Raw genomic sequence first — 11,758 nt, 5'->3', positions numbered from 1 at the left:
GAGGCCAAGGTCATGCTCACAAAAGCACGAGTAAGCTTCCTGTCACTGTGATGCAGCATATATCATCAGCTCGTGAGCCGGGGGACTCCTGGGGCACCTATACTTGATAGTATATTCTCATCATCGCATCATAACCTACAGAGTAGCTCTGTGGTTATCGCGCTGGGCTCCGCAGCATGAGTTCGCAAATTGACCCTCATGGGAAGCTCCCCTATAATCCAATATTCTGTAGAGGCTACCTTCTTCTCTGCTATGTCAACTATGCTCAAATAGATGAGTTATATTCGATGACATGTTGTCATTTATGCAGCGTACGTTATCCGCGACCACGAACAGAGTAGGCAGCAATGAATGCACGGATGCTGCTTGCAGGGGTCCAACCAGGGTCAGTGATTGCTGTTACATCTCTGGAATAAACTCTGTGTCCCTTTGGCGCAAGTCCTATGTCATAGTTAAAAAATGTTTGGCATCTAGACCTATAAGTGAAAATATGGACTTTTATAGAAGCTCTGTTGTTGCAGGCAGATATTTATATAGTTGACAGGCATGGCGGCAATAGGCATCCGCTAGCTGCGCCGTGAAAAGGGATGTCTTCTTCGTCATCAACATCTAGTGACTGTCATTTCTTGCAAAAGGTGTGGTAGGGGTTTTGGTTCTAGCCCCAAGCTTGGGGTAAGTCTGTCGTCTTCTGCCTGTTGCATATGACCCTGGTAACAGAAGCGCTGTCTCGGCGTTAGGTCGATGACGTGTGAGTGACGGGGTAGAGTTTAAGGCGGCCAATGTGCAAGATATCGGTGACGGGGTGAGCAAATGATAGCGATTGCACAATGGGAGGAATTTCATAACTGACGTCGGTCACTTAGTGCCCCACATAATGAGCCACTTTATTGGGCAAGGATTTTCTCGAAGAGACCGACGTGGTGAGCAGGCAATTAGATGAGGACGAGTGACGCCTAGTTGTAGCAGACTTGGGAGTGTCGTTGGTGGTAGGCAGGTTTCGAGCAATTGGCATGCCTGAGTGGCTTCAGTGATCGCGTTGCATATATAAGTAGTTGTGGGGACTGCAGATGGCAACGAAAGCTCACCGTTTGGCAAAGATACGCGCCTACACAACAAAAGGTAGGGAAGGAAATAGCGCCTCGTGTTATGCCGCGAAGAAATACAGTCGAAGGTCGCGTCAGTCAAGGAAATGTCTTAATATAGGTCTAGCGAGACATACATTGCCTAATAGGACTGGCAATGTTCTTTTGGGCCTTGAGGTATGCATTTTGGTTTATCTATGCTATAGTCACTATATAGACTTAGCTTATATAGTAACTCCTATATAGTATAAAGCCTATATAGTAACTCTACTGCATACTATGGGCTGTCGCAGGTGTCGCCTATGACTCTAGAAAGAAGCAGCCGCGGCGGTAGGTGAGGTTTGGCCAGGAGCAGTTATTACGAATGATGATTTGCATAAGAGAAAATCCGCGGCGAAATCTGTCGCACAGATTGTCGGCTAGAACGCGTCTTGATGCACTGAGCGTCATACTAAATTTCGACAGCGATGGATATGGGCACGCGGAATGTCGAAACCAGGGAGGAAAAAATGAAGTTAGACAAGGTATAGTGATGTGTTGCACACGATCGGCCAGCAGCAACTCGTCCGACGCTAACCCAAGTCGCAAGTCGCCACGTAATGTGTATCTGCGTGGTATAGACCGCGGGCAAAAAAAAAAATCGATTCTGGACCTGACGATATACGTGCTCGACCCACCAAGGTGCTCAGCCGTTGGCAGATTGTAGAGTTTTTATAGTTGATATTATAAAAGCTGTCCTTTTCCACAGAAAGCTGCTTTACTCAGGTTTAGCGACGATCGGCTGAAGGAATGACGGGACGCTATTGCGCTTGGCTTAGGGGGCAGCAACAGAAGCCCGAAGCATCACTCCAGAGTTAAGCTTACTTTCACAACCAGTGCCGGCGGACGGAGCGCACCACCGTTGGCTTTGTCTTTAAGGGCCCGTCAAAAACTGCTTATGATTAAGTTCTAATGCACGAAATCCATAAGATGATTTTGGTAAGTATTCGAGTCAAGTTTAAAAGCTTTACGTGTAGCCGTTAACTTACAAATAATTTCAAAATAGTTCTCCTTGCGACCGCACGCAACCGATTAGGACGACACATCTCCGTGCGTAAACCTCACACTGACGTCAGTGGGTCTGGCGGGCGCGTCCGCTCGACTCGTTTTCTTCCTTTCTTCCGCGCCGGCCTAGTTTGAGTTGACGGGGGAGAGGAGGAGCATGATTTTCAACCGCCCACAGGTTCGGTGCTAATGAAACTAGCCTAAACATTTCTGCGTTTTGAAGTGGATTAATGGGATACTATCCCTTGTGCGTGTTTTACAATTTTAGAAAGTAGATTTTCGTGGGTCCTTTTGCATTATTTGCTAATATATCAGAGAATAAAGGACGTAGGCGTACTGTGCAGTTATCCTACTATTCAACTTGATTTTAGTGTATCTTGAGTGTCTATTGAGTGTCTCTTGAGTTTCTCTTTAGTTTCTCTTGAGTTACCCTGCGCATAAGAGTCAACCTGCAGGGGTTCTTATAGATGCCGTATCAAGCACGCACTGCTAAGCCACGCAAGCACGTTGGTGCGGCTTGATTAAAGCGGGTTGTTGTATCTATGTCCGTCGTTCGCTTATTACCCATAGCTGGGTAACGTGTTAGTTTTATAATTAGAAGCATACAGTAAGGCAATGGTAGTGAAGTGATCCCAGACTATGTACATGCACGACAATAAAGAACTGCAGGGGGTGCTGTAGACGGGAGCCATTAATGTTATTGCTTCGTACCTTTAAAAAAAGAACTTAAATGTTCCCCAGATTTTCTTTCTCTATTCCTCGTCCTTTTTCCTGAGAAAAGTGACATTCTCCTAAAAGAGAATGCCACTTTTTGATCAAGTTGCCGTAAGCTTTTTTTTTTTCTCTATTCCTCGTCATTTTTCCTGAGAAAAGTGGCATTCTCCTAAAAGAGAATGCCACTTTTCGATCAAGTTGGCCTAAGCTTGTCTCCTGATTTCTCAGATTTCGCGTTTCTTTTGCCACTGCAGCCGATGGCACGCGCACGACTGCGATTTCCAGCACCAGCATGCCGACGACCGAAGGCAGCACGGCGATGTCATCCGCCACGGCCGGGAGTTCGACAGTGCTGACGAAGGAACAGAGCAGCGTTACGCGTGAGTTGCTGTTGCTCTTGTACGCATAATACCGGGGACCATTCCGTCCGATGAAAAATGGATGGTCAAACATGCCGAAGTGTGCTTACAAGATTGATCACTGCAGATGGAGGACCAATCATTTGCCACGCATACGTATAATATATGCAACGGTTATTTATGTAACATGCAAATGATTCCCAGATCCCTATAGGTAATATTCCCGTCAAATTCAAGACGAGTGACAGCTTTCCTTTACAACATGCTTCTCCTTCCTGAAGAAAATGTTATATTCGTCTATCGCTTAAAGAGCAGGCAGCAAGGCGCTCTTCAGGGGCCGTACACAGCGTTGTTCACATAACCTCTCAAAAATGAAGAGCATTCGGGACATTCCGAACCATGCTTAAAGCTCCTGTGCTCTCTGAGAAGTCGATACGGTACTGAAAACTCAAATGTCTTAAAATTCCTCACACGTATCCACGCAGATGCCTCATCGGTGGAAGCTGCGGAGCGCCAGTCGTTAGGCAAGGAAAATGAAGGTGAGACGGAGGCGCTGTTACGTCTGCAGCAGCTTCCATATGCTCTTCTTTATGAGGGCTTCAATACTGCAAATTAGCAAGAAAATTGATTTACAGCACGTTGCAATTATCTGTTAATGTGGAAGTTTCCAACGTTGCCCGTATCTTTGCAATCGCATAAACTTACCGCGGCGCGAGCAAAAAAACTCTCCCATCGAAGGGCTGCGCGGTATTTTCCCAGCCGCAAAATTCATAATACTACACACCAACCAATCTGGCGTTGTAATTCTCACTTTTCTATAGTGCTTCAATTCAGGAAGCTTATGTCATGGTTAAAAAAGAACAAGCTGTCCTCAGCACAACATTCGTTAATTTTTTTCGGTTCACTGTGAATCAGAGGGGGAGTTGGGTGGGACATTGAATATTAATAAAGCTTTTTGCCCCACATAGGGCATTCCAACGTTTCTAAGTGCTTATACAAAAACGTTTTCATCGACTTACAAGTGAAACAACGTTAGCCTTTATATGCTGCCTCTCTTCTTTTCAGCGCCAGTGTAAGCATTTTACCTTTTTTATGCAAGTTTCAATCTTTGCATATGGCAGTATAATATATATTCTGTTGTGGAGGAAAATTAGAAGTGATTCGCTGTATATAAAATATATTTCAAGTGTGCTGAGAGAAGAAACAAATGAAAATTGGTGTTAAATATAGTTACTAAGCACGAATGTGTATAATAATTAAATTTATTTATTTATCTATTTATTTATTAATTTTTTATTTAACGATACTACCAGTCTCACGGAATATTATAACAGGAAGGACACACACAAGTAATACATACAAACTGTAACGAAAAGGTTGAAGAAAAAATAACCAAATACAGGATACAAAGCCGCGTTATTCATAGCACTTCAATATGAACATGAAGAGCGAATGATGTCCATTACACGTATAAACTAAGTGCCAAAGCCAAGTAACATAGAATGAGAAAAATTCAACAACTTTAAGCTATTAGACAGGACGGAAAGTAATGCATGATTTAATTTATAAAGGTTAGAACGAAGTAAAGCAAAAGGCAAACGGTTAGCGAACATTATACACTCGCCACTAGAAACCCTTATAAGCTAAGAACATGCCAAAGACTTTAATTTCAATACAATACAAAATGTGGAACAAATCATGGAAGTTTTTCTTATTACAAACGCTACACAGTATAAAAATATAGTTAATAAGCACGACAACTGCGATGCTAGTAATTCATTTTCTGCAAGCGTTATGAGTTGCTTAGTGAATTAGCGCTTGTAATTGAAGGACAGCGTTTGTTCCATTCTCTAGTTACTTATAGAAAATAGGAATACTTGAAATAATATATGTGCTGACGCTTATGGTGTGTTTGTCTAGTGTTTGTAAAGGAGATGTACTTTGAAGAGTCAGTTTTTATTTGACCGTGGATCAGTTGATACAGAAGTTTAATCGCGCTAGCTTGGCTCGGTTTTATAGAGTTAGCATTCCAGCATCATTTAGCAATTCTGAAGGTGACTCAGTTACTCTGTATTCGTTAAAGGTAAACCTGATAGCCCTACGCTGTACAGCCTCAATTTGTTTTATGAGTTGTTTAGTATGGGGGAACCGAACAATATTACCATATTCTAGTATTGATCTTATGAGCGTATTATAAGTCAGTTTTGTTGCAGGGGATGCTAGTCGCAAGTGTCTCTTAAGAAAGTATGATCGTTTCAGTGCTTTTGAAGTAATGTTTTATTAATATGAGTATCCCATCGGAGGTCACGATGTATCATTAGACCGAGATAGTTATCCTCAGAAAAGCGAATTAGGGGTGTATCGAGGACGGAGTTATCAAAGCTAGATATTTGTTTTTGTCTCGTTATAATCAATATTGCATATTTGTAATATTGAGAACCATCTGAAAATACTCGCACCACCTGCAAAGCAACTGTAATGAGGCGTTTAATGTATCGTGGTCTTTAGGGAAGTTAATTTCGTGTGTATAGAGCAGAATCGTTGACAAAAGCCGAATATTTACAAGACAGTTGGTGTGCACGTCATTCGTGGATATCAAGAGTAAGTGGGCCCTAAGACACTCCCCTGCGGTACCCCGGAGGTGACAGGCACTAATGCAGATGCATCGTGGTGAATTTAGACAAATTGTGACTGGTCGGTGAGATAGTTAGTAATCCAGCTAATGAGATGACTATCACCTAATGACCATTGAAGCTTTTGTAATAAGTTTTGGGTGTGATACGCTGTGAAAGGCCTTGGGAAAATCTAGAAATATCATGTCTGTCTGTTTACGGTTATCCGTGCTTAACGATATGTCACGTTTTATCTCAAGAAGCTGGGTAATAGGTGATAGCCCTCTGCGGAAGCCCTGCTGAATGGATATGACATTTTCTTGTTCCAGGTAAACTGTTAAGTATTTAAGGTTTATGTGTTCAAGAAGTTTCCAAGTAGTACAGGTTAATAAAATGGGCCTATAGTTTGAAGGTTGAGATTTACTGCCAGCTTTGTGTATAGAAATGATTTTAGCTATTTTACACTCTGCTGGAACTATGCCTGTTGCTAAAGATTTTTTTAAAAAATCAGGCAGAAGTATTTCGCAGTCCGCTCGGCATATCTCTTAAGAAAAGCATTGGGGACGTTATCTTGTCCCGCGTTCTTTTTCGAATCCATATTTAACAAAGGGTTAAATACGCCGGTTTCGGTACAGACGTTTTGCTACAATGTGCTGGACGTGCATGCATCGATCAGCACTATACAAGGAAAGCGTTATTTGACCGAAAACATTTGTCATAACGCTGCCTCACGTGCACAAAAAAAGTTGATCGGATTAGTTCCGCATTCCAACGTTGCTACCGTGCCCCTCGGTCTGTCACCGATCTCTGTCCAATTTTATACGCCAAGGGGTCACTGAGTACAGCGTCCGCATACAACGTTCCTGTACCCAGGTGCTGATTTCCAAAGCCACAGCCACTCAGTGTCGGCGTTGTGTACGACACGTTGAAGATAGCATTGCATCGCTGTAAGGCAGGCTAATTTTAGCATGGGTGCGAATTCCCAGCTGAAAAGATTATCGGATTAGAGTTACCGCATTCTGACGTTGCTGACGTGCCCTTCCTTTAATTGCCTTTAATGAGGTCTTTGGTACTAGAATTCGACTGGTGGAAGTCGAGTATGTTCTACCACCGCCGAATAACTAACACAAATTTTGGAGTGCTTGGCTTGGATTAGCATTATAGCATAGCTGATAAGTTGCGCTGTGGTACTCTGAGAAACAATTTTTTTATTATTTCAGCCCTGCAACACTGGTCGTCCAACAACCGGCAGATTATGTCTCATGGTGAGCGAATCTTTTTTATCTGATCGGGCGTTTTTCCAATATAAAAAGAAGACAGTCGCTTCTTCTTGTAAGAGGAGACTGGCTATTGATTTGCTAAAATGGGAAAGCAAAGGCCTTGTGCGAAGCACGCATGAAGAGCTAAGTGACGCAAAAAAAAAAAAAACAAAAAAAAACTGACGAATGCACAAGGGTTAACTATAGGCAGCCGGTCCTGACAGAGTTAGCGCAAACGCTTTTCAGCCACGTCTTCTTGGAGGTAACTGAATCATGCCGCTATGCTTTTGTTTACTTAGAAAGATAGTGCTCGACGTCATGCGCTTTTGTCACACTGCCACTTCACGTGCCCCTCGGTTGTCGTTTATTGCTTTTTTCTCAATTTTATATGTTGTCACACACTCGGGTACCTACGATGGCTATGCTGTGCAGGCATTATGTTCAAGGGTGAGTTGCCCAGAAACAAGCCTTACTAAGGCCGCCGAAGGCTCCTCCTCCCCCGCTTCGCCTCGTCGCCTCCTTTGGCGAGCCATTTTCTCCTAAAGTATTGCTAATGGACCTTCATGGGGTGCTACATATTATTTTTGTAGTGTAAAATTGTAACGCAACCATTCACCATCGTGGCGTATCATAACATTCCGCTGCCTAATTCGTCTCCATCTGATCGTTAGTTAGGAGGAGAAGGATGACTGAAGAGGGCGCTGTGGGAGAAACGAAGAGTGCAGAGAGCATCACGCTACCGGCCGCTTGATGGTGCGCACCACAGCAGGAAAAACGTGCAAACCGGGCGTCGCTCCGAGAGCGCTATTTCGCCTTCATACACGTAGGCCGTCCTTAGTGTCTAGAGGTTCTTTTTTTTTCTGACATGACGTCTTATTTAGGGTTCTTGAAGCAATAAAAGGTGCATTTAGCGGGTGATGTCATCAGCCATATAGGCGCAGTGCTTTATTGATATTTCGGAAGCTTCGTCGACGACCTTTTGAGACTACACTCGCAAGCGCACTACGTTAAATGTAAAGTCGGATGATTTAACTAGCTTCAGATCAAACGAGAGAGGAGAATTTGAGCACCGTAAGAGCAACGACTGATGATAGTGGGCACCTCATGTTTGAAATCATTACCATAAAACAGCACAAAAGGCGGGCAGCAATAGAACTGTTCACATGCACACCGCACAGGAGAAAACCACGTATCAACGGACTGCTTTCTTGCTCCTTCGCTGACATCAGTGCTTCAAGAAGATGCTACTTTTAAGAACTTGTGGTAACATGTTCGTTTCGGACTGCATAGGCTTCACTGTACAGCGTTGTATACCGCGCAACTTTCGCCTTAACCATGCAGCTGGACAACAAATTATAGGTCACACAATCGGACGACCCTGACCAGTACGTGCTCACTTGGGGTCGAAGGAAAATGGGGTCACAGTTATGTCACTCTTAGTATTAACCAAAAACGCGCTTAATTCCCCTGGCTTCGCGCGACATTCTCCATTTGTCTCGCAGGCAAGTCAAAGGCGTCCTGTGCCTCCTGTTCGGCTTCCTCATCGCTCTGTTGGTTGCGCTGAGCTACGCCCTGTTCAGTTTCCTCACGGGTGAGTGCGAAAAGCCCTTTCGGTATGCCCGAAGGATACGAAGCATGTTCTCAGGTCTCATAGGGATAATCATATAGTCTCTCCTGACTGTTTTAAAACGGAAAGAAGAAGGCACCCAGCTTCAACTGAAGGGAGTCATCGTAATGCAGGCAGTCGCACAGAAATCGAACGTCAGTGAGGAGACAACGAGATGGTCATTTGACCCTAAAGAATAAACTTAATTTCCGAATAATAGAAAGAGCAGTAAAATGGAGCACGCTCTAAAAGTGCTCCTCCTACCACTGCGTATGCGTTCATTAAGTGTAGAACAGAATAGCAATACCATAAAGTGAAGCCAACTCCAAAAGCAACAACAACCGCGAAGTTGAAACCCGGAAGAATCGCTTCCATTTCCTGTGGTTTCTTAATGCTTCACGAGCACTACACGCGTTCAGATGTACAGAAAACTTAAATGCGAGGGAAGAACTAGGAAGAACTAGGGAAGGGGACAACTAGGGAAGGGGAGAGCCTTATCTTGATCGTTTCCTCTCGTGCAGAACATTCTACGGAGCGCTCCACGATTGAAATATTCCTCACACGCTGGTCATAATTTATTGCGCTAGATATCCATTCCTTCGCCTCAATGAAATTTCTCGCTAACGTTTGGAGAAGCGTGATTCTCGGACACATCCTATTTTGGGTCGAGATTGATATTAAAATAAATGCTGTGTGTTTCGTGGTAAGCGGTTTTCATTTACTAGTAAACATTTAATAAATTAGCCCTTGACGTTTATAACCTTTTTATTAACAGCGCCACAAACGCCAACGCACGGGGTTTCAACAGCCACCTCTGAATCCACCAGCACTGAGAGCACCACCATGTTCCCTGAGCCTCCCACGATAAGGACGAGGGTTCCCACACCGCGCCCACCAGTTCGCACGCCTATGACGATGTCGATCCCGCCTATGATGAGTGTGACGGTTCCGAGCCCGATAATGCCCTCCGTACCGACAGGAGCCACTGGGGCACCTTCTTCTCCGAGTACACAGCCGACTGCAGCTCCACCGACTGCGGCACCAGCGCCGACGCCTGCACCTCCGGCAACCGCCGCGCCCTCGACCGTCAGCCCAGTAACTATGGGATCCACGGCCACAGTCGGAAGCACAGCCAGTGTCGCAACCAGCATCCCAACAAGTGTCCCTACGGTGGCTATACCAACGTCTACTGGCGCGATTACGGCTCCATCGAGCATTCCAACCAGTGCCCCTACCATGGCTATGCCAACGTCTACTGGCACGATTACGGCTCCATCGAGCCTTCCAACCAGTGCCCCTACCATGGCTATGCCAACGTCTACTGGCACGATTACGGCTCCATCGAGCCTTCCAACCAGTGCCCCTACCATGGCTATACCAACGTCTACTGGCGCGGTTACGGCTCCATCGAGCATTCCAAGCAGTGTCCCTACGGTGGTTATACCAACGTCTACTGACGCGATTACGGCTCCAACGACTAATGCAGCCTCTAGCACTGCCCTCATGACTAATGCCTCAACCGCTAGCGCATCAACTGCTCCGGCTGGAAGAACACCCGCCTCATCAACCAGAAGACGTACGTTCATAACGATTAGCTGCTAGTGCGGAATGGAAAGGATTTCATTTATCGGCACTACCATATCGCAGAGGTCGGGAAAAGAAAACAACAGACGCAGGAATCTGTTCTTACGGAACAGTGGTCAGTATCGTTATTTTCTTAGCCAAGGACTGAACGTTCACATGTGATTTCTTGATATCGACAACATTTAGTTCATTGTTAATATACGTTGCATATCATGAGAAATAATGATGTTATCTCGTTTATAATTACATTATATTCAACAAAATCTACTGGCCTCTTTTTTTTATTTCCTTCATGTTTTCGACATTTGATAACCGCCCCGCAGCCCTCTTCGCGATGCCGACACATGGAGCGCACGTCGATGTTCTGGAGTAGTCGTGCAGAGCATTGAGCATTTCGTGGCATCTGTTGGCTGCCAGAAAGTAAAAAGGAAAATTTTAAACGTGCAACCTTGAGAAAACTAGCGAACGTTTAAAGATTCTGCGTGAGCATGCATGGTCTTAACCGTGATCCGCATTTCCTGCTCTCTCCAAAATCTCGCCTAAAAAGGGCTAGCTAGGCTCACAATGTTTCCAACGATCATGAGAAATGAATGGGATATGTGCTAACCATCCTAAACTGCCGAGGTTATTTGAGCGTTCAGCACCACACGACACGTGATGGCAGCCATGCAGACTATAAGAGTTTATTTAGCATGGTTATTTAGATTGTCTGAACTCTCTTTACTCTAAGGTCAATATAGGCACCGCCCGCTAAACTGCCGACAATGTTGATGCCTTGCGGTGCCCAGCAAAAAAAGAAAGACAGGGTGAAGTCAGTGTAGCAACCAGCTGTGGAGATCAGATTCACGAGTTTAGGGCGCATCTTAATGCGAAACTATTGACTCATGGGGGCGCAGTCAGGATATTTGACCACCAGAAGCGCAATAGAGATAATGACGATAAAAAGTACAACTAATGATAACCAGCCAATTAAGAAAGAATTAATGATAATGAGATAAGTCATGCCAACGTTGTGTACAGATTACTAGTTAGTCATGATAATGAAAAAAAGGGATAAGACCGACGAGACTGGTAACTCACCGCAGTGCGAAGTTAGGTCACGATTAACGGTAAACATATGACGTCATCAGATTAGATTGTGGTAGCGGCGATAGTAATAGGAAATGTCATTTTTAATCCCGTAATCGGGTCAAACGAGTCACATGATCAAGATAGACGATATATGTGGCACTAGAATCAGAAAATCGTTTCTGGACAAGAGGTTGTCGACGCCGGAATAACTAGGTATATACGAAACTTGCAATGCTTTCACATTTCCGCACTTAAGGAGACATTATTCCAGCCCTGTAATTTTTCGTTGTGTGGTCGTCCTTTTAGAGGGTTTCTCTTTTACGCCAATCGTATACAGCTGCCTTAGTAAAAAGAAATAAATAAAGATAGTGGTTCTATGCTGATGAACCTCAATATCGAGCGGGTTTAATGTAATGTTTAACTCAAA

Source organism: Amblyomma maculatum, chromosome 3, assembly GCF_055883805.1.
Source record: "Amblyomma maculatum isolate TAMU_Amacu chromosome 3, ASM5588380v1, whole genome shotgun sequence".
NCBI lineage: Eukaryota > Metazoa > Arthropoda > Arachnida > Ixodida > Ixodidae > Amblyomma > Amblyomma maculatum.
The sequence above is the reverse complement of the archived record's forward strand: the minus strand, read 5'-3'. Positions refer to the sequence as shown.